Here is a 23,943-nt window from a genome sequence, read left to right on the forward strand (position 1 = left end):
AGTGAGTTTTGAGAAAGAAATGGGACAAGAAAAACTGAAAAAACAAACAAAATAAAAACGAGGTCACTGCAAACCCTATCATTAAAGTTCTTGAGAAATGTCTGGAGGTCATGCATCTATCAGGAACAGAATAAAATCAGTCTGATGCTCCTCACTCACCCTGGGCAGCTGGCCGGCTACATCCATGATCACTCAGTGCCAGCAGCTGATCAAAGAACCCAGGGCAGCCTGTGGCATTAGGAAACACTCCAGAAGGAAAGTAAACTTCACCCAAGTGTACTTCAAGAGCAAAGAAAAAAAATGGCAAACAGCAATAGGACAGTGGTTTGGTCTTGATTTCATAATATAGCACAGTATGGCTGTGTTCCAAACCCAAACTAGCAGCATCCGAACTAACACGAAACCTCATTAGCAACAAAATTGGAACTCTCTACATAGTTAGAACTTAGCATATTGCTAAGCTAAAGACACATTACTCCATAAGCATACCGATTTTTTTATATTTTTCACCTCGTCCACCTTCTTTGACGAGTTGGCAACAGCGAAGTGCATTCTGGGAGGTTACATGTATACCGCCTTCAAATTTGGCCAAAACAAGTTATCTTGGAATAATGTTCATGTCATAATTCCAAATACACTTTATTTGGTGTCAATATATCAGTGCAATAGTTTATAAAGCTTAAAACTGTCAAAGGAAGAATTCTTCCATGGAAAACCTGACACTTTAAACCAGAGTGGACCAATGAGATCTAACTGATGGCTGTTATTGCCTGAATGTGCCTATGAATAATGAATATATTCAGTCTTTAATGATTAATTTATGAGTCTCAATCCATAATATCACAAGTCTGTGTCCTCAGGAAGCAGTTCAGTGGTACAGAACAGAAAGCCAATGGTTTATGCATATAGACATTTGTTTTGAAATTCAATTCAACAGTCTTGGGGAAAATTACAGCTTGACTTGAAAGAAAATGCATAACTTACCCAATGAAGAACTTATAAGCCTAATTATGTTAAATAATATTTTCAGAGTTAATTTCAAAGAATAAAGGTGTTTTTAAAAGGCAACGTTAGATCATGGACAAGAAGGGCTTTATGAAAAAGTTCTAAGACAGCATATATATATATATATATATTAATTTATGAGTCTATATTAATATATTAATTTTTATATATATATATATATATATATATATATATATTAGGGCTGTAGCTATCGAATATTTTTGTAATCGAGTATTCTACCAAAAATTCCATCGATTAATCGGATAAAATGTGTTTTTGCTTAATTAAAGTGCAATATTAATTATACAAGAGAAAATAAGACCCCTGGGTCTCTTAAAATTGAAAAATGAAGTTTACTTTTTTATAATTTTTTTTTTTACTTTTTAAATGCGTAGAATGCAATGTATACATAAAAAATACACATTTAATTATTACCCATCAGGGCTCCAAACTGCGACTAAAATGGTCGCATTTGCGACCAAATATATTTATTCGCGAGTGAAATTTCTGTCAAGGTCGCCATTGGCGACAATAAAAATTTACTCCTTTTGATTGTAAAATTGGCATCCTACGTGCATGTTTTATAACCAGTAGCCTATCGCTTCATTCGTATTGTTAACATCATGAAATTAGATGCTTTGCGTGAACGTCACTGAGTGAAAGTGCCAAAATATGAACAGGTAAAGCTAATGTGACCTTTCCGCACCAGAAAAAAAATGTCAAAGCGAAAAATATCTGACTTCTTCAAGCAATCCTCGTCTCTGTTAATCACCAGCACGGATGACACTCCTGCTAACAAAAAAAAGCAGGCTCCAGCAGCTGTGCCAGCACGAGCGCTGTAGAGAACGCCAGAGACACAGGGATTCATCTTTCCGCATCAGTCATTGAACACCGTGCCGAAAGACATTTCGAAACGTCCTGGATTCAGGAGTTTTCTTGGCTGAGGTATGATCACGAGACACAAAAAATGTTTTGTGACTTTTGTTCAAGAGCGGGCAAAGAAATAGCGGGGAAAACGGAGTTCATTACAGGAACGAACCATTTCAAAAAAGAGACTGTGAGAAAACACGGGGACAGTAACAAGCATAAAAATGCACGTCATCACATAATCGTGAGGAATGCTCCACAGACTACACCGTTAGCGCGTGCAGTTTCTCGTGCATGCGAGCTGCGGGACGAAAAGGAATGGAAGGAGTTAAAAATGAAATTTAACAGCCTATATGATCGCACGGGAAGAGCTGCCGTTCAATAAATTTAGTTCACAGATATTATTAATGAGAAAAACCGGACTTGATGTGAGCAAAAACGTTTGATAACGACACATCTTGTGCGGAGTTTGTAGGATGCATTGCAGATGAGCTCAAAGAACAAGCACTGACATCTAATTACATCTCCATTATCACTGACTGTGGCACAGACGTTTCTGGGAAAGACAATGTTATTGCATACTGCAGGCACATTTCTGCAGGTGTGGCAGTGAACAGGTTTATTGGTTTAACTGAGCTTGAACACTGCCATGCACATGGAGTATTAGATCAAATAAAATGCTTGTTTAGTGATGCTAAACAAACTGATCTTGATTGGTGGCAGAAGAAGATTACTGCATTTGGAGCAGTTGGGGCTGCCGTTAACATGGGTGCTCGAGGAGGAGTAGGTGCTCTCTTAAGAGAAGAAATAGGACAGCACATTCTTTCCTTTCATTGTATGCCACACAGACTGGAATTAGCCATGTTAGATGTTCAGAAGTCTGTTCCAATGATTGAAAATGCCTATGACTTGCTGCAGCTAATATGGAAAACATACCATTTTAGCCCCAAAAGCAAGCCTGAGTTGAAAGCCATTGGCATGGAGTTAGGCTGTGCCATACGAACACCTTCTGCTGTGAAGACCCAGCGCTGGCTGCCTCACATTTACAGAGCCCTTTCTGTTTTTCTTGCATCTGATCAGACTACAGGCCAGGGCCAATATACAGCTGTTCACTTCCACATGCAACACCTTGCTGCCTCATCCAAAAACACTGAAATAACAGGAAGAGCAAAACACATCTCACAACAAATGGAAAAGTTGCCTTTTGTGGGTTTTTTTTTTTACTTTCTCCATGACCTGTTTGAAGAAATCTCAAAGTTGAGTCTTGTGCTTCAGAAGAACTCGCTTATTCTACCTCAGGCTAAAGCACCTATTGATTCCTGTGTTTGTACAATCAAGGGAATGAAGGACAAACCAGTGAGAAATGGAAAGTTGGAGGAATTTCTCAGTCACACAAACTTAAATTCAGTTGCTCAGCATGAAAATGTGGTGCAGCAGGACAAAGCCCAAAGAGAAAAACAGACCAGAAGGCAGAAAAAAGCAGCCTCATCTGACCAAGTGGGCATTTCCTTTCAAAACATACAGCTGAAAGGCGGTGATCTCCAAGGTTTCAGTGAAGAACTAAACCACCTCATTGATGAAACTGTAGACATTACAGTTAAGGAGCTTGAAAGGAGGTTTGAAATAATGAGAGACAACAATCAGCACAAAAACACACAAGGGACAGAGATCATTCAATGCTTCTCAATCTTTTGTCATGATTCTTGGCCAAACAGCATCTACACTTTTGGGATAAATGAAATTGACACACTGCTGAAATGGTATCAAAACATTTTGCTGAAAAATGGATGTGACATCACTGCTGTACAGGCAGAATGGAGATTGTTGAAAACCCTTGTTAAAGGACAGTTTTCAGATAAATCCTATTGCAGCTTGTGGGAGCCCTACTGCACAGATTTCCAGAATGTTTTACATCTAGTTGAGATAATGCTTGTCCTACCAATTTCGGCTGCTCAGTGTGAACGTGGCTTTTCAGCTCAAAACAGGATAAAATCTAAAGTACGCAATTCACTTCATGTGTCAACCTTGGAAGATTTGATCAGGATCAGCACTGAAGGCCCATCACTTGAACAGTTTGATCCTGAACCATGTGTCAAACGCTGGCTTTCTGCAAAAAAAAGAAGGAGACGGCCAAACTACACTCAGTGGCCAAGTGATATGGTCATAATCATGGTCAGTGGCAGTGACCCTGGCTCAGAGTCTGCGTAATAAAAAAATTATTTGACTGTATATAGTTCATAAATCGGAAGTCACATTCAGTTCCCAAATAAGCTTCAGTTCCCAGAACATTCACAAGATGAAAATGCTGAAACTATAAGAAGAGAGACATGCACACAACAGATTGACTAAAAGTAAGTGCATTGTTATGTGGCTCTTAAAAAATAATTGTGGCACCTGTTTTTTTCCACTATAGGAGCCAATGGCTCCTTAATTGATTTTTTTGTTTGGAGCCCTGCCCATTGTTTCTCTGTCTGTACTTGTACTGTAAACAATGACAATAAAGTTGACAGATGAATTAAGTGCTTTTAAGTGCCATTCAGTTGGGGTTTTAAATAAAGCATTTTCTGAAATGCACATTAAACATTAAACACATAAAACATTAATTTAATTTATCTTTTAATTATTGACAATTAAGCAAACCTAACTTTTTGGTAAACAAAGGGGATTCACTATTAAAAATAAAACATGGAAGAAATGTTGTGTGATTAAACCTTAAAAACCTTTTTTTTTGTAGTAGGCTATGTACATTCTGTTGAACAATAGTAATACATCTCTGGCAAATACGTGATTTAAACTAAACCGGACTTTTATTTTGACGGCTTAACGTACCTTTACAGTTCTATGTATGTGATGTGACGCTAGTTTTACTCAAATCAAATGGTCAAATGCTCATAAATTGACTGTCAGAGCAGTTCTGGAGATGTTGTTCATGTGTACACGTCCTTATTGAGTGAGACAGTAGATGCTGAAATCACCGCGAGCACGCTTCAGTTTGTGTGATAAAGGAAGACGCGCTTCTGCTCCATTCATTAACAGAGACACGCAGAACATGCAGGATTCATATTTAAATAGACTGTTCCGGCTTAAAATTTACAGATATTAGTCCATATCGTGATTTGATTCAAGTGCAATGACCTATTTTTAATTAATTCATTCAAAATTTGGCAAATTTCCGTGCCATTCCGCGTTAAACTGTAAAAATCAGTTTTTATGACTGGATTCCGCGATTCCCTCCGCCTTTTCTGCATCGCGGAAATCATAGGGCCCTAGTTGTGGTATGCCAGCTGTATCTTGCAATGGACACACGCCACGATGTTCTCTTTAAGTTTGCCCATGCCCTCAAATCAAAACACTGCTGACTCCTTGCAGTATGCGACTTCGGACGCAGCGCTTGTGTCTCCTTCCGCTTTGTGGGTGACGTAAACGTGTTGTGTCACAATAAAAAAATAATTGCGAAAGAACCAGTCATGAGATTTAAAAAAAATTAAAAGAGGCTTCAAGGCAGAGGAATTTGCCTCGATCATTTTTTGTAATCGAGTTACTCGAGGAATCGTTTCAGCCCTAATATATATATATACATACATACACACACACACACACACACAACGGGAATCATCTCTGTCAGACTGATAGATCCTGCTGTTTTAAAAGGGCTCAGGTCAGACGTGAGATGTGACCCAGAATTTCTTGCATATGACATAAACACCTCAGGCAGTCAGAACTAAAACTTAACTAGGAATAAAGTGTGGAAAAGGACATTCGGCTAAGCAAGCCAGGACAGTTCACCTTTAATGAAGCAGCTCCCAGCAGAGATGGCAGATAACATCAGTGTTGGTATAGGCGGTTCTTCGTTGTCTTACAAGCTTAAATTGCTCTGTGTGTCCCAATTCTGTCAGGCGTGGTTTCACTCAAGATTTACATAGATTCTGAAAAATCCTAGATCACAGCAAATGCTCTTTACCACATCACTCTAACTTAAAGTATCACATTTTAAATTAAAGTATTTGGCCATTTCACTTGATGTGCTAATCAACAAAGATTTCAAATAACAGCAGCTCTGTCGAATATGATGAGTACTGACACAAAAGATACAGTTAAAATGGCCATCCTTTAGACGTACAAACATGCACAACACAGAAGTTTTACCTCTGACCTCTTTGTGTAAATTTGCAATTAACAGCTCAATAGTAAACATTAACTCAAATGTCTGGGCTGTCTAATAAGTTATAGGCTAACCAAACACTGCTCAAAGAATAGTACATCTTAAAACTGTTTAAACATTGTGTGCACATCATTTAAGACCAGGATAATGTGAATGACTTGAAAAGACAGAGCAGCCACTCTGTGTTCAATTTTAACATTTATATATTTCAGCCCTAATCTAAATCTACAAGTTAGCTGTCATCAGCCCATTCATGACTCGTCAAACAGCTTAACACAGCGTGACCTTGTTTGACCTGATCTCCACATCCCAATCCAATTAAAGGTGCAAGAGATTATCTGAAGCATCACATACAGTTTAAATTGAAGTCTCCCTGTTCATATTACTCAGCATTCCTCAGAAGTGATCAACGATTTGCCAAAGGGTGAAAAACTAAATTTCAATAGTTATCCCCAGTGCCCTCAGTCGTAACGTTTAATGGCGATCAGAAGAAATATCCCTCAAGAAGGTACTGAAATTATGTTTTGGCTAACTGGTTGTTGCTTGAATCAAGTCTGACAAAAGCAAGCATGTTGTACGCTTTTAATTCTACCAACAACACTAATGCTTAATGGGGTCATATGATGCTTTTTTAAAGATCAGAAGCACCAGATTGTCGTAGCAAAGTCAGAATCACCTCCTATCCTAGGTTCACGAAACGGTCGTCCCGGAGCCATAGAAAGAAGAGAGTTATTTCAATGGAAGTCCAAAACGCTTGATCGTCAAGTGACTCACGTAGACCTCAAATAGTTCCAGGAAGTTCACAGTGGGCAATTGAAATACACCGAGTTAGAGAGACAGAACTCTTAATTTTTGGAAATTAGTAGAGAATAAAATAATTTGTTTACATCATTTATAAAATAATGTATATGTGGTATACATATGTAGCTGTATCAGTATTGTTTTTAAAAGATAAAATCCTTTAATATTTGAAGATTAATGTGGTCAGCTATCCTTACCTGCCTTGTTAACGTATTTTAGGCTAAAGTTACAATGGTAAAAGTCTGTGTTTGCTATAGAAACGACATCGTGGTCTTCTACCAAGGTAACTTCAGCCTCTATATAGAAATACAATTAAATATACAGGCTGGATATAGTCAGCAGGAGCAATCTATAGATTACACCAACAAAATGTGATGCAATCGTACTAGGGAACTGGCACTTTTTCACAAAGAGCAGGGAAAGACTTGCCAAAACAAGTGAAGAGACTCATTGTGAGGCTGATGTCTCTTTACAGGGGGTCTTTAGGTGGTTCTTGTTCAGAAAGCAGGAGGAGAAAAACACAGGAGAAATGGTTAAGTGATGCTCCATCCCATTGCAGTCCTGTGGTATCACTGCTCAATCTGTTCCTTTAACACAGTACTTTAATAGTTAAGAGGTCTAAGTATAAAATACAGTGATAATGTAAAGGTTTACTGTGATTAATTCTATAATGTGGTACATAATAATTTTTAGAAATTCAGCCTAGCATGATTCTTAAATAAAAACTGCTCGCCTATTTCAAACATTTCATTGTCACTCAGGTCCATCAGCATTCTTTGCAATATATTCAAGTCTATTAAACAACTCCTCACCAGCAAAATCACTTTTAAAAGCCTTAATTACACAACGGTGGATGAAACTTCATGAAGAGAATGAATAACATCCCGTAAATCTAGGAATAATCTGTTTTAATGCATAGGGTAATCTGATTAGCTGTACTGATAATATATAATTTTATAATACATATCTTACCTTTTTTAAAGTTCATAACAGAGGTCTCTTCTGCTGCATCTCTATGGCGCTGATAGTATTAGCGCTAACTTCCGGGAACTATTGAGGGGCTCCACGATCTGCCATTGATGTAAAAAACTGGTCCACTGGAGTGAACAGAGTTGTCGGACTTCTCTCTCTCTCTATGGCTCTGGGTCGACCATAAAATGCGTTGCTGTTCTAATCTTAAAGATTCCTAAATGCACTTTCAGAAGGTCAAATAAAGTGCTTTTGCTTTCACCTAGATAAACACAGCATCTCCCCGGCATGGCTGATTCAACACTAACTGCGGTTACTGAAACCACACCTTCCTTCTTTGCGTGAACATTTGGGCAGCATTATGCAAATATTTCCACATAGTGACGTAGACGTGGGTGTTTGAATGAGCCATTTTAGGGGGGAGTGGCAGAGTCTTAACTTTGATAAAGAATATCTCTTTGGATTTGAGACTTTAGTATTTGCAACTTTACAGATCTTTTTCATGCATCAAGAGCTTGTAACTTTCCAAAGGGAAAGGAAAAATTGAAATTGCATCATATGACCCCTTTAAATGACACTGACATGCCACACAGAACATACTGAACAGACACAAAACAGGTAGTATGTATGGAGTATTCATTTGCATTTCAGTCAAATTAGAGTTAACAGGAAGAATGAGCTGTCAGAACGGAGGCTGAAGATTCTCCACAGATGAGTCATCCATCCCGTTGCTCGTTCCCACAGCTGGAGTATCAAGCTTTATGTTTGCTGTGCTGGAAGTTTGCACTGAATACAGCAATCAAAGAGGCAGTTTATATCAAGAGTGATTTCAGGAGCTGATCAAGGAACAAGATTGTTTGAATAAATTAAAGAAGGTCCTTTCAATAGCAACAGGTCTAGTGATGTGACAGAAAACGGTCTTCTGCAAAAAGTCCCTAAGCCTTTCAGAATACATAAATATTCTACAAGAGCCAAATAAATAAATATTATATGATTAGGACAACTTAGCAGTTAGGACATCTGCAGTTGCCTTGATTACTTTATTGGCTGAATTAAGCACTTAGCATTTAGTGAACAAACAAATTCAAACTTATAAAGAAAGTAGTGTCATTCAGGACAAATTTTAAGACAATTGAGAAAACCTACAAACCTGAATGCATTAGGTTGCATTGAATTTAAGTTTTCTCAGCAATTCCCTTTTTAAAGTGTGTAGATACACTCAAAGTAAACTGTAATAAACAGTGCGAACATTCCCAAGGTATGAGAGTTTTGTGCAAGGGAGCTCCGCGGCACACCATATTGCCAATTGAATACCGACTGAGAACTTCTTTTGTCAAGACTTCCACATTATCCCCCATTGTAGGAATTCCCTGGCTGTTCTCCAACAACCTCACTCAAAGTGGGAATTGCTTATACGAAAAGAATCCATAAGATGCTTTTCATGCTCAGCACACACTCGCTCGCTCACCAGAGTGTGGAGGTCAGAGGACAAACCCATGTATGAGATTCCACCAATTAATGGACATGCAGCCTGGAATGACAAAGTCTTCATTCCCTTACAATGCGTCCTTAGCCCTCAGAGCTGGGGGTTAGAGTTCAGAAAAGGCTTTGTGTGTGGCAGCACTGGTTATTCATAGATGAATATTTTGAATCCTTGAATCCTTTGATCGAATTGCCAACTTTTCAGTTGCTGAGAGGATTGGAAGTATGGTTTCGTTTGCCAAATGTATGAGGTTATGTAAGCAGTAGAAACATTTCTGACCTTTTAGGAGAATACAGAACACTGCTTTGTTTTTCCCATTTATAGCAGAAAATTGATGGGAATACTCTAATTCGGAAAATACATATAAACTACTGTTCACAAGTTTGAGGTTGGTAAGAATTTTTTTTTTTATGTTTTCCAAAGACATCTCTTACTCTCACTAAGGCTGCAATTATTTGATCAAAAACCATAAAAACATGGGCTAATATTGTAAAATATTTCAATTTAAAACTACTTTCTTTTTTATTATATTTTTTTTATTTACTTGGTAAAGCTGAATTTTCAGAAGTCATTACTCCAGATTTCAGATGATCCTTTAGAAATCATTCTAATATGATGATATGGTGAAATTTTGAAAGTTTCTTATTATTATTAACAGTTGTGCTACTTAATATATTTGGAATCTGTGAAATACTTTACATTCATGAAAGAATCCTGAAAAGCTCAAAAGAAATGAATTTATTCAAAAAATAAATATTTTGTGTGTGTGTACACTATAGACGCATATTTTTCAACATAAATAAATAATGATAATTATTATTATTACTTAGCATTACTAGTACTAAGGACTGTAATATAAAAATTATATAACACTCCATTACATTATATTAGTCCTGAGAAACCAGACTCACTTCTTGCAGGTTTATAAAGGTAAACCATGATGAGTAGCACATAGCCTAGTCGTCACATCAGTCAGCTTAAGCTTGCACTTAGACAAGCGTTTTGAGCTGAGTATTCCGAACTGTTAATGAAACAGCTCTGCAAAGTGCTTAGGATGGTGCTCCCACCACCATAACATGGACAAAGTGTTGTAAAAGCTAAACACAAACACATGTACATTTACTTTGCTGACACAACATATCTTTAAGCAGGAAAGCAATAATGATGAGGTTGAGTACAGTACACATTCCCCATAGTTAAAGGAGAGTTAGTTTGTTGCACAGCACTTTGCTCGACATATTTTCCTGACGTTTTCTCAATTCCAAACTGATTTGTCTTTTTTAACTAAGCAGCGATGCGTCAGCCTAATTCAAACATCCTTCAGCTCTGAGGTTCTCCTAAACCCTCTCAAATAAGCAGCCCAATTACAGCACTCATATTCCCTGCCAAGATTATTCTATCTTCAGATACACTATGCTCCTGCAAGTCCCTGTCGGAAAACTTAACATTTGGCCATGACTGAGCAGAGAGCCCTTCACAAATCAAGCAGAACTAATTGGTTAGTTGTTACACAGCGAACAATATTTTACAAAAAGTACAAAAAGGGGGAAGAAGTAATCAGTTTTTGTCTGAAACACTACAACTACAACATAACACTACCCAAATTTATTTTATTCCAACTATGTCAGAATACCCTAAATGGAATTCAAGTCTTGCAGAAGTGGGCTAACTTTGCATTAGCCTTGCTGTCTAAGACAACATGCCCATTCAACTGAAAATATCAACGAATTCCTATTTTAAAAAAAAAAACTACTATTTGTTCCAGAGAGGTGAATCACATTAGTTCAGCCACTGAGAGGAAGGTTTGTACAATCTCTTCCTCCCCACAATGGCTTTCTGAAAAGCACTGCCTTATGTCATTCTGTTTTGCATGTGTTTGCATAGACTTACAAAGCAAATGCTGTTCTCGTTCAAAGATTCAAGGCTCAAACTCACATTATCAGCCAATAATGTATGTGAAGAGAGAGAAAAAAAATGAAGAAACACGGACAGCGATATGCTTTGACATTTAAATTCGAAGATTTCAATTCTCTCCTCATTCCACAGAGCAGTGTGATGACCTGAAGGCATTCACCAAGTACACATGAAAAAATGCAAACCCCTTCACATAAGGACAACAGATGGCTGCTGGAGAGAATCAAACTTTAATATTACAACACACCCCATACCACAGTGATGTGGCTGACACTGTATCTTGAATCACATATGCTGTTTTCACCAAACAAATTAAGCTTAGTCTACTGAGAGAGGTTCATTTTTAAAACGGTCTGAGGATATTACAGAAAATCTAAACTTGCTGGCGTTTGTTACAAGCATTCATTTATCTCATGACAAGGCTTACAGCATTTAAAATAAGCTGGAAAGCAAGTATGAATGAAAGAATCCCTGAATGTTAATCAAATGCGACCCTCTTCTTCAATCAAAAGACTAAATAACACCTGCAAATATTAAAAAAGAAAGAAGGGAGGAAACATTCAGACAAAACAGGCATTAGAAAGCCAACATAGATTTGTGACGGACACACTTCCCGTCTTCCACAGTGATGCATTGCTACTAAGACTTAAACATAACAGGAAAACTAATCACGTCTGGATGGAAGCATTCCAAACCTTTCCATTTCTCCATCAAGAGTAATACGTGTAAAACATTTTAATAACCTTACAAATGTGTATTCAATTTGTATTCATACAAGGAGTGTCTTCACTAGTTATGTAGGTCAGATATCAATATCTTATCCCACACTGCCTGTCTCAGTTAAAGAATAGATGAACTAATGAAATCATTTGATCTCATGGCCTTTTGGGAAAGAAAAGCTTCAACTTCACAAAAAAAAAAAAGATTTTAATATGAGAGCTCTTCTATGAAGTGGTTGCTTTGGACACGATGGGTTTACACAATAGCAATTCAGTCCAATCACATCTTGGCAATGTGCAACCTATGTTTACAAGTACATGTGCTGTTATCAGTTTAAATGCTTATCTTGCTCCTTACCATCAATTATTTTGTAATTTCAGTGTTAAATATTTAATGTTATTGCTTGTTATCAGAGTTGTGGTGAATATATGACAATTTCAAGGAGTTATGCATCACTGTTCTACAAATAATCACTGTTAACAGTAGCTTGGAATTTGCATGCTAACTGATGCAGGAAATTGGAAATATGAGCGGCATACAACCACTCCGCCAATAAATAACAGCTCATTGCTTTAGCAGCTATTCAAATCTTGATGACAACACATGGGACAAAAAAAATACAACGGAAGTCAAGAGGAACTGAAACTGTTTGGTTATCAACATTCATCAAAATATAGTTTTCTTTTTTCTTTTTTAAAAAAGCCATACATGTTTGGAACAATGTGGAGTTAATGGTGACAGTTTTTGCTATTTTGGGGTGGGCTATCTCTTTAGAGCATCAGGCTAGATTGGATGTAGCTGGCCTCAGTAAATGCAGAAAAATGTAATGAATGAAAGCTGTATCACAACACAGGCCAGAGCCAAAGCTATACATATACATATTGCTGTAATTATATCACCAAAATCAATATTTTGAGCACAGGACCAAGAGCACAGAGCTGCTTTAATAAGCACACAGACGCCTCCAGCTGACTTTACAGGCTTAGAGTCAAGTCTGGGAATCTTTCAGAGACTGTAATGCAATTTAGGATTCACGTCATTATTTTTCTAAAGCAAAGTGGATAAAAAGGATTGCATTTTTCACTGTCTCACACGTATAACAACCAGAGTTTATTTTAAAATATTGATTTGTGAGTGCAAACCCCTACAAAGCAAAAGGGAAAACCAGACCTTTATGTAAGGATACCCATATTCTCATTTGTCTAGACCAAAGGTTTTTAAACAGTATTATTTTTTTACACTTTAATTTAGGTTTTTACTTAAGAAAATACATAGATGCCTTTTAATTTTTATGATTTGGTCACTGGCACGAGTGATCATATTTGCTGGCATCTAAAAGACTGAAACCCCCTGGTCTAGACCAAAGAAAACAGTACACGTAAAACCACAATCATATGCTGAGGTTTTTGATCTGCACCAAATCAACCTCTATAGCTATAACTCATTACGGAACACGAAACGTCTTCATGAAGGGCAATGACTCAGTTTCTTTGCATAACACATTAAAGGGTAATTTAACGATAAAATCCAGTGACGGTATACTAAGTTTATGCACCCTTAAAAGTAGGCTACAGAAAACAGTCCACCACCCCCCTAGAGAGAGAATGTACGGTCTTGTAAATAAATATTACATCCTAATCGATTTCTACATTAAATGCACACCAGTATATTGGCACTTAATACAACAAACTGCAAAAAATAGCACCCTGTAAACGGGAGTTGTTTTATGTACTACAGCCATTCAGTAGAGTTTATTATAGGAGAGGACGCGAGTGTACGCGCGCGCGCACATACATTCTAGCCGCTCCACTTTCCCCGCTCGTGCAGGCGTCTCACTAGCAAGTTATGAATAAATATAACAGTAACCCGCAATATTTAGGCACTTACCGGTGGTAGAATACTGGAAGTAATCGGAAAAATTTTAAATTGGGGTATCAGTGTGGCTCAGCACCGCTCTCTCCACTGATCCTCCACGAAGACCGCAACGAGCCAGCTGAGAAACCCGGTGCCAGAGAGTCGCATCGTGAAATTAAGCGATTTAAATGAAAAATTCCCAAATGTCCGGACGAAACTGGTTTGTGCTGCAGAAAATTGCACTTCAAAGTGGTGAAATTCTGTAGGTTCATTAAAAATGTCCTTGTGGGAAAGGAGTTTGTCGAGCTAGCTCCGCAGCTAGCTACGTTGTCTATGGTTACAACCGGCCAGCTGTTCGCGCGGCGTTCCTAAACTGAAAAAGAAAATAGCTTAGTAGCTTGTAGCTTTTAAAAAAATATATGACTGAAAGTGTGACCACATTTGTCACGTATCTGCCTCCATTTTATTGTTTGCGAATATATGAAGAGAGGTGTGCTGTCCCGTCTGCTGAGCCACGCGTACTTGCCTTGCCACCGTGACCGGAGACTTCGTTTCAACATTCAAAAAAGCGTGACCGCGCAGTGGTGTTCCATGCGCGTCACCGTGACCACATAGAGTGCGATGGGCGCAGAAGGCAGAAGCGCCGTATTTAATTTAATCATTTTTTTCACGTTTTAACTATTATTTCTTGTTAGGGCTCGGTGTATGACTTTTCAAGATCATGAAATTGACACATCATCTCAATCTGGCACTACATGTACGTCAGGCATGTATTAAATATTGTTGTTTTATTTAACTTGTGTTGTTAATATTGCCGACATAAGGCTATCATCTGTATATGTTATACTTTGTCTTGTCTATTATTTTTTTGTTTGTTTGTTTGTTTGTTTTGACTCAGTACTCATGTACTAATAGTGACTTGTATAGGAAAAACTATTTTCAGGAATTTAATTTATCCAGATTTAAAATAATAAAAATAATAAAAAATTATATATATATATATATATATATATATATATATATATATATATATATATATATATATATATATATATATATATATATATATATATATATATATATACATAATTTTTTTTCCTTCAATAATATCTGACAGTGTTGATCAAAAGTAGCAACTCAACTTTGAAAGCTTATATTTATGCATTTAGCAGACGCTTTTATCCAAAATGACTTTGCATTCAAGCTAACAATTTTCCCCTAACATGTGTTCCCTGGGATTGGAACCCCCAATTGCACTATAACGCAATGCTCTAGCACTTGAGCTACAGGAACACTGTATAGGATGTTTATTTTTAAATTAAACATTTTCCTCCTGTCAGGACATAAAGTTTTTATTAAGTTTAATATATTTAAATGTAAAGTAAGTATTGAGTTATGGTCTGAGAAGAGGTTTCAAGGGACTGATGATGTAAAAAAAAAATAAAGTGAAAAAAAAGACATTTGTACGATTACCTCAATAATTTAAGTTCTTAATATTTCACTATTGCCTTTTGTTGAAAACACATTTCAAGGGATAGTTCACCCAAAAATTAAAATTCTGTCATCATTTACTCACCCTCAATATCTCTCTCTCTCTCTCTCTCTCTCTCTCTCTCTCTCTCTCTCTCTCTCTCTCTCTCTCTCTCTCTCTCTCTCTATATATATATATATATATATATATATATATATATATATATAAGCAAACTCAAACAAGTGTGCTTTCATTTTTTTGTCTCTTTTATTATATCTGTCATGAGTCAGGTTTTTCTTCCGTTTTCGCTCTCGCACGCTCTCACTCATTTACACACACACACACACACACACACACACCTTATTAGCTTATTATATTACTCTTTGTCTGTCCCGCTGACCTCTCTCTCTTCATGCACCTGTTTGTCATTGCAATCAGCGCTCGCGCTGATTTGCTATGACACCTGTTTCTACTTTGCCCTAAGTGTTCACCCTTTATCTGGTGTTTGCTCGGGTAGATTCTTGGTTGGATTATTGTTACATGTCATGCGTTTTGTCAGCAGTTACATCCTGTCTGTATTGAGAGGTACTCACCTATTCTTGTCTTGTCTGCCTGGAACAGTCTAGCCCCTAAGTTTTTGCTGTATTCTGCTGCTGTTGCTGCTGATTGTAGACCAGTGTGGTTCTCTCACCCTGCCTGAGTTATCTACTCCTGAGCTTCGAGTCTGCTACAAGGGAGTCCTGTTCTGTTACTCATCGAGACAGGAGTCTTTCCGTTTGTTCAAGTTTCTATTTACCAGTTCTGTGTGCTGAAAGGACGGACTGCCTTTGTTATATATTTTTTCATTAAAGACTGTTATTCCTGTTATCTCTGCATTTGGATCTTTCATTTACCAGCGTGACAGAATAATCCAACCAACATGGATCCAGCAGACGAGAGGCCTGTCCGGTCGGCGATCGAGATCCAGGGAGCTATGCTTGGCAAACATGAGCAGGAGTTGGCCGCCGCTCATCAGGCTGTTAAGAGTCTTTCAGCTCAGGTGGCTGATCTATCTGCCCGTTTACTTCACCTGCATCAGGAATCTGCCATGTCTCACAATCGTCAGCTGCCCTCTGAGCCACGAGTCAACAATCCCTCCTGTTATGCGGGTGAGCCTACGGAGTGCAGAGCTTTTCTCATCCAATGTGAAGTTGTCTTTTCCCTTCAGCCCCAGACGTATGCAGAGGATCGGGCCCGCATCGCTTATGTTCTCTCTCTCCTCACGGGACGAGCACGCGAGTGGGGTACGTCAGTTTGGGAAGCGCAATCTGCATGCTGCAGCAAGTACACTCTTTTCAAGGATGAGATGATCAAGGTCTTTGATAGATCCGTCTTCGGCAGCGAGGCATCACGTCTACTTGCTGTGCTACGTCAAGGCAGAAGATCTGTTGCAGATTTCGCGATAGAGTTCCGGACTCTGGCTACTACAAGTGAGTGGAATGATCCTGCACTAACTGCTCGCTTTCTTGAAGGGTTGAATGTAGACCTTAAGGAGGAGATCTACGCGCGGGGGTCGCCAACTCAGCTCGATCAACTTATCGACCTGGCCATCCGCCTTGACAAGTGTTTCGAGCAGAGGCGTCGAGTTCGTTCTCCACTTTTCACATCCTGTGATAACTTTCCTTCTGCTACTGCTTCTGTTCAGAACCAACCTGATGCTGTACCCATGCAGCTGGGGGCCGTACGCATCTCCCCGGAGGAAAGACAGCGGCGAATTATTAACCGTCTCTGCCTTTACTGTGGTACGGCGGGCCATTTCGCTTCATCCTGCAGTTTAAAAGCCAAAGCTCGCCAGTAGACGGAGGAGTACTGGTGAGCGCTTCTGTCATCTCCTCATCACCAAGGTCTCGAACCACTATATCCGCTGTTCTCCGTTGGGCTGGTTTTTCTGTTACCGGTCTTGCCCTCGTCGACTCGGGTGCGGAGGGCAATTTTATCGATGAGATGTGGGCTCGTGAGAACAAGATTCCCTTAGTTGATTTGACTGATGTCGCCACTGTCTTTGCCCTGGATGGCAGAGAGCTTTCTTCTGTTCGTCGTGTCACCAGTCCGGTTAGTCTCACTGTTTCCGGCAATCATCATGAGACAGTCTCATTTTATGTTTTTCAGTCTCCCTTTACCCCCATTGTTTTAGGACATCCCTGGCTTATCCAACATAATCCTCACATTGATTGGGTTAAGGGGTCTATTCATTCATGGAGTTTAGCTTGTCATGTAAATTGTCTGGTTTCCGCTGTTTCTCCCGTGTCTTCTGTTCCTCTTTTCCAGGAGGAGCCTGATGATTTGTCTGGTGTCCCGGAGGAGTACCATGATCTGCGGGCGGTTTTCAGTCGTTCCCGGGCGGTATCCTTACCGCCTCACCGTCCGTATGACTGCTCTATCGAGCTCCTTCCTGGCACCACGCCCCCTCGCGGTAGACTGTACTCTCTTTCGGCGCCCGAACGAGAGGCTCTGGAAGGATATCTTACAGAATCTCTCGATGCGGGGATCATTACTCCTTCTTCGTCTCCCGCCGGCGCTGGGTTTTTCTTTGTAAAGAAGAAGGATGGTTCTTTGCGTCCTTGTATCGATTATCGAGGGCTGAACGACATAACAGTCAAGAACCGTTATCCTTTGCCTCTTATGTCGTCGGCTTTTGAGATCCTACAGGGCGCAAGGGTTTTTACAAAATTAGACTTGCGCAACGCCTACCATTTAGTGCGTATCAAGGAGGGAGACGAGTGGAAGACCGCGTTCAACACTCCTGTCGGTCACTTTGAGTACCGGGTTCTACCTTTCGGTTTGGTCAACGCTCCCGCTGTATTTCAAGCATTAGTAAACGATGTCTTAAGAGACATGCTTAACGTTTTCGTGTTCGTTTACTTGGATGACATCTTAATTTTTTCACCCTCTCTCCAGGTACATGTTCAACACGTTCGCCGTGTCCTGCAGCGCTTATTAGAGAATCGCCTATTCGTCAAGGCTGAGAAATGCGTTTTTCATGCCCAATCGGTTACTTTTCTCGGTTCGGTCGTTTCAGCGGAGGGGATTAGTATGGACCCTGACAAGGTTCGAGCAGTTCTTGATTGGGCTGTTCCCGATTCTCGAGTCGCACTCCAGCGATTTCTGGGGTTTGCGAATTTTTACCGGCGCTTTATTCGTAACTTTAGCCAGGTTGCCGCCCCTCTTACCGCTCTCACTTCGTCCAAGTCCAAATTTGCTTGGTCTGAGACTGCTCAGGATGCGTTTGACCGTCTTAAGATGCTTTTTACGTCTGCGCCCATCCTGATCACTCCTGATCCAGAACGTCAGTTTATTGTTGAGGTCGATGCCTCCGAAATTGGGATAGGAGCTGTCTTGTCGCAACGCTCCTCCCAGGATGACAAGGTTCATCCTTGCGCATTTTACTCCCACCGTCTTTCGCCCGCGGAGCGCAACTATGACGTGGGTAATCGAGAACTCTTGGCTATCCGTCTGGCGCTAGGTGAGTGGCGACACTGGCTTGAGGGAGCCAGTGTACCATTCATTGTTTGGACGGATCACCGCAACCTGGAGTACATTCGCTCTGCTAAACGTCTTAACGCTCGTCAGGCCCGCTGGGCATTATTTTTTGATCGCTTTGATTTTTCCATTTCATTTAGACCCGGTTCTAAGAACCTCAAGCCTGACGCCCTTTCTCGGCAGTTTGACTCATCAGAGGGTGCCTCGACCGATGAGAGGATTTTACCTCAGCACTGTGTGGTCGGGGCAGCCGTCTGGGGAGTGGAACAAGCGGTCAGGCGTGCTCTTTCTCACACTGCAAGACCGCCCCGCGCTCCTGAGGGAACTTTGTTTGTACCCGAGGCTGCTCGTTCGACGGTTCTTCGCTGGGGTCATTCTTCTAAATTAGTCGCGCATCCCGGAGTTAGAGGTACTTTAGCGGCCATCCGCCAGAGATTTTGGTGGCCCACTCGTGAGCGCGATATTCGTCGTTTTGTTGCTTCTTGTTCTATCTGCGCTCAGACTAAGTCTAGTAATAATCCTCCGGCGGGTCTTCTCAGACCTCTTCCCGTTCCTTCGCGTCCCTGGTCGCATATTGCGTTGGATTTTGTTACCGGGCTTCCCCCTTCGTCTGGCAATACGGTCATTCTCACCGTCGTGGACCGTTTTTCTAAGGCTGCGCATTTTATTCCGCTCCCTAAATTACCGTCGGCTCAGGAGACCGCACAGATTATGGTGGATCACGTTTTCAAGATCCATGGTCTTCCTTCGGACATTGTGTCTGACAGAGGTCCGCAATTTACTTCTCTGTTCTGGAGGGAGTTCTGTCGCCAGATAGGGGCTTCCCCCAGTCTGTCGTCAGGATTCCATCCACAGACCAATGGGCAAGCCGAGAGGACCAATCAGATTCTTGGTCGCATGCTGCGTAGTCTTACCTCTCAGAATCCCGCGTCTTGGTGCGAGCAGTTACCATGGGCCGAATATGCTCATAATTCTCTCCCATCGTCCGCCACTGGGTTATCCCCGTTTGAGGGTTGCCTTGGCTTCCAACCGCCTGTTTTCTCCGCCCAGGAGTCTCAGGCCTCGGTTCCGTCCGTCGAGGCTTTTATTCAGAGATGTAAGCGTACCTGGAGGAGGGTGAGATCTGCCTTATGTCAGACTAGGGAACGTACTCGTCGTGCCGCTAATCGCCGCAGGGTGAGATCTCCCAGATATTTTTGCGGTCAGAGGGTGTGGTTATCCACCCGCAATTTGCCTATTCAGGAGACGTCTCGCAAGCTCATGCCTCGTTTTATTGGACCCTTTTCTATTGTTAAGGTCATCAGTCCAGTCGCTGTAAGGCTAAGACTGTCTGGTCAGATGCGCCGTGTTCATCCGGTTTTTCACGTGTCTTGCATTAAACCCGTTATTCGTGCGCCCGCACGTCCCTCCGTTCCCCCTCCTCCTATTGACGAGGGGGCCTCCATTTACAGAGTTCGAAGGCTACTCGACGTTCGTCCCCGGGGGCGTGGTCACCAGTTTTTGGTGGACTGGGAGGGGTATGGTCCTGAGGAGAGGCGGTGGATTCCAGCCCGGGATGTCCTGGACCGCTCGCTGATTGACGACTTCTACCGGTCCCGTCAGGCTCCTTCCTCGAGCGCCTAGTGGCGCTCGTTGAGGGAGGGGTACTGTCATGAGTCAGGTTTTTCTTCCGTTTTCGCTCTCGCACGCTCTCACTCATTTACACACACACACACACACACACACACACCTTATTAGCTTATTATATTACTCTTTGTCTGTCCCGCTGACCTCTCTCTCTTCATGCACCTGTTTGTCATTGCAATCAGCGCTCGCGCTGATTTGCTATGACACCTGTTTCTACTTTGCCCTAAGTGTTCACCCTTTATCTGGTGTTTGCTCGGGTAGATTCTTGGTTGGATTATTGTTACATGTCATGCGTTTTGTCAGCAGTTACATCCTGTCTGTATTGAGAGGTACTCACCTATTCTTGTCTTGTCTGCCTGGAACAGTCTAGCCCCTAAGTTTTTGCTGTATTCTGCTGCTGTTGCTGCTGATTGTAGACCAGTGTGGTTCTCTCACCCTGCCTGAGTTATCTACTCCTGAGCTTCGAGTCTGCTACAAGGGAGTCCTGTTCTGTTACTCATCGAGACAGGAGTCTTTCCGTTTGTTCAAGTTTCTATTTACCAGTTCTGTGTGCTGAAAGGACGGACTGCCTTTGTTATATATTTTTTCATTAAAGACTGTTATTCCTGTTATCTCTGCATTTGGATCTTTCATTTACCAGCGTGACAATATCAAAATACAAAACATTTTTGAAGCAGGGAAAAAAATTACATGGGTCTAGCATCTGAAAATGTCAATGAGCTCTACCAGTACTGAGTGATGTTAACTGAAGTGATGACGGTGAGGTCAGTATCTACTACTGTAGTCTCTCTCTTTTTTAAAATACTTATTATAATTTATAATTGTTTTATTTATTTATATACTTAGCATCCCCACATTAATATGTTATATCAGAAGTGTATATATGTAAAATCTATAACCCTAGTCTTGATGAATAAATCAACTCTGATTCTCTTAAAAATAAAGAAAAAAAATAGTTTTAATAATTTTCTTGCTCCACTGCGTCTGAGGTTGTACAGCTGTTAGTCAGTTTAGACCGGAGAATGATAAACCACAGTAGTCAAAGTATTGATTGAAACTCATAACTTAAGGGCAGCCGTTACAGAATGGTGCAATTAATAAGCACTGTACAAGCGAGGTAAACAGAGTTAACTCTATGGGTGCCGCTTCAAATTTCATTTATCTGAAGCATGAAAGCACGTCAAAACAATACAGCAAAGCTATTGAACAGCAGTGACTACAATACAAATGAGGTTAAATGATACAGAACAAAGCGGATTCCCACATTCTTTAATGTGCTGTTGAACATGATAGACATTTTTGAAAATGTACAGTAGTTCACCCTAAAAATAAAAATTGTGTCCTTTATACTCATCATAAATTACATGTTCTCAAATATAATTTGTAACAACATGAAGATGAGTAAATGATGACAATTTTATATTTTGTGGGAACAACTGTTCCATTAAAGACTTGAATTATAAAACCATCTGAAAAGGAAATATTTATAATAAAAACAACAACAACAATGACACACTATAAAATCCTTGTCTTGTTTATGATCTCAGATTACAATTTGATATTTAATCCTTTTTCATTTCTGTGCAGGCAAACGTTGAGTGTTTACAGCATATGGATTGAAACCCACATAAATGGAAAATCATGGCATACTAATGACTTTTATTTGACTCTGAATGAGGTTGTATTGTGATGTGCAAATCTGCAAATAATTCTACAAATAAAATTAAAATAGACTGTGATATTACAAAGTATGACACCAGTACAACCTATGCTGAAGCTACCAAAAGGGCTTACATTGTTATTCTACAATAATAAAAATAATAATAATAATAAAGCAAGGAAATGATAAAATCACAAATGAAGGCCCACGACAAAAATACATTTGAACAAAATACTAAACAAAAAAAATATTAAAATAAAATAAATAAAAAAACCTGACCAAATGAAAACTGCCCAAAACTATTTTGCACCATATAATTATAACCTCTTTGTTTTCCTAACTGCCAAGTGTCTGGATCAAGTATTTTCTAAATGCTGAAGCTCATCTCTAGTTTTCGGTAGCACATTCAGGTTACAAAGTAAATTTTTTCAGGTATTCATGTGTGGTTTTCTCTCATTTACTTTGTAAATCTACAGGAAAGATTATGAGAAATGGTAGGCACAGAGTAATCTCTGGTCTGGACCACAAAATATATCAGCAATAGCACCAAGTCATGATATGTTCAATGGTATGGCTGCTTACACACCACATTGAGGTCTCTAGAAAAGATTACGGTGATTGTTAGAATACCTACAGTACCTACTACAAAAGCAGTTTGCATCATCTGCTATTTGCTAGTGACCACACCTTGCTACAGTGAGCATCTAACAGCAGAAAGAACATATACTGTATTTCTCCATAAACAAGACAGCTAAATTGGAACTAATCTTCTCTGTTTTTCTCGCAGTACAAAATTAAAGATTCCACAATCTGCCTTTATTACGTCATTATAAATATGTTATTCATACATACAGTACATACTGTCAAAATATTTCTACTGGTAAAGTCTTTTGACTATAAGAATACAGAATACATATATCTTGGACTGTGCTGCTATACATACTGTATTGCAGGTGCCACAGATTCTACCCCCACAACAGACCGCCAAATATCGTTTTAGTCAACAGACACAAGATCTTGTGCTGACTGGACAAACAGCAAACAGCTGGACTACATAACAAAATAAAAGAAATAAAAAATTCATTTCTGCACTGCATGATTTGACTTATGCAAAATTCAGTAACCGGTCATGGTCATTTTGTGAACCATTTCAACCATTTAAAATTTCTAAAAAGATAATGAGAATAGTTAATTTACAGTATATATATATATATATATATATATATATATATATATATATATATATATATATATATATATGGTTCTCTAAAAATGAACATAAATCATTTATGAAATAATATTCAGAACATGCTTTCTCTGAAATGGGTAACATAAATGATAACAAAAATGTCACTTTAATAAGGGTTTTGTCTCTTACTGTACATACATCGTGTCGTTATGTTTTTCTTTGATTTTGTATTGCTTGAACCAGAGCTGTACTGTATGAAATAAAACACAGAAAACAAAAATTACAAAAATAATAGATAACACCTTCCACTTTGGTTTGCAATTCCAATAGCATGTGTAACTTTGAATGTTATAATAAATTCCATCTGTAGACTGCTACATGTCTCCATAAACCACAGAGACAGACAGTAAAACGACTCTAAGTCCACTTATCCATCAACAGCCACAGTGTACCACATATTCTCATTTACAAAATATATATATTGCATGATTTGCATTTTTTTATTTATTTACTTGTAGTAGTTCTGGTATGTGTGTCTGCTGGACATGACCACCACGCTCTCTCATCCCGTACATTGTGCTGATTCCATGCATTCTTGATCTGAGACTGTGTACCAAAACAATGAGCAGCATGATTATTCATATGCTTTTTGTATCCCTGATGTACTATAAGAGGTCATCTTTTGAGAAGTTAACTTATAGGT

General features: G+C 39.5%; 2 protein-coding genes across 4 annotated transcripts in view; one reads left to right on the top strand and one right to left on the bottom strand.

Annotated features, from left to right (window-relative positions):
• Nucleotides 1–14,323, bottom strand: part of LOC132130337 (rho GTPase-activating protein 32-like) — a 107,592-nt gene extending 93,269 nt beyond the window's left edge. For all 3 annotated transcript variants that reach the window (XM_059542020.1, XM_059542019.1, XM_059542018.1), the window contains exon 1: nt 13,809–14,323. The gene's annotated coding sequence lies outside the window, so the exon portion shown is untranslated. The remainder of the gene's footprint in view (nt 1–13,808) is intronic.
• LOC132130338 (junctional adhesion molecule 3B-like) overlaps nt 1–23,943 on the top strand; it is a 328,210-nt gene that overhangs the window by 85,713 nt on the left and 218,554 nt on the right. The gene's annotated exons all lie outside the window — the stretch shown is intronic.

Source organism: Carassius carassius, chromosome 47 (assembly GCF_963082965.1).
Source record: "Carassius carassius chromosome 47, fCarCar2.1, whole genome shotgun sequence".
Lineage (NCBI taxonomy): Eukaryota > Metazoa > Chordata > Actinopteri > Cypriniformes > Cyprinidae > Carassius > Carassius carassius.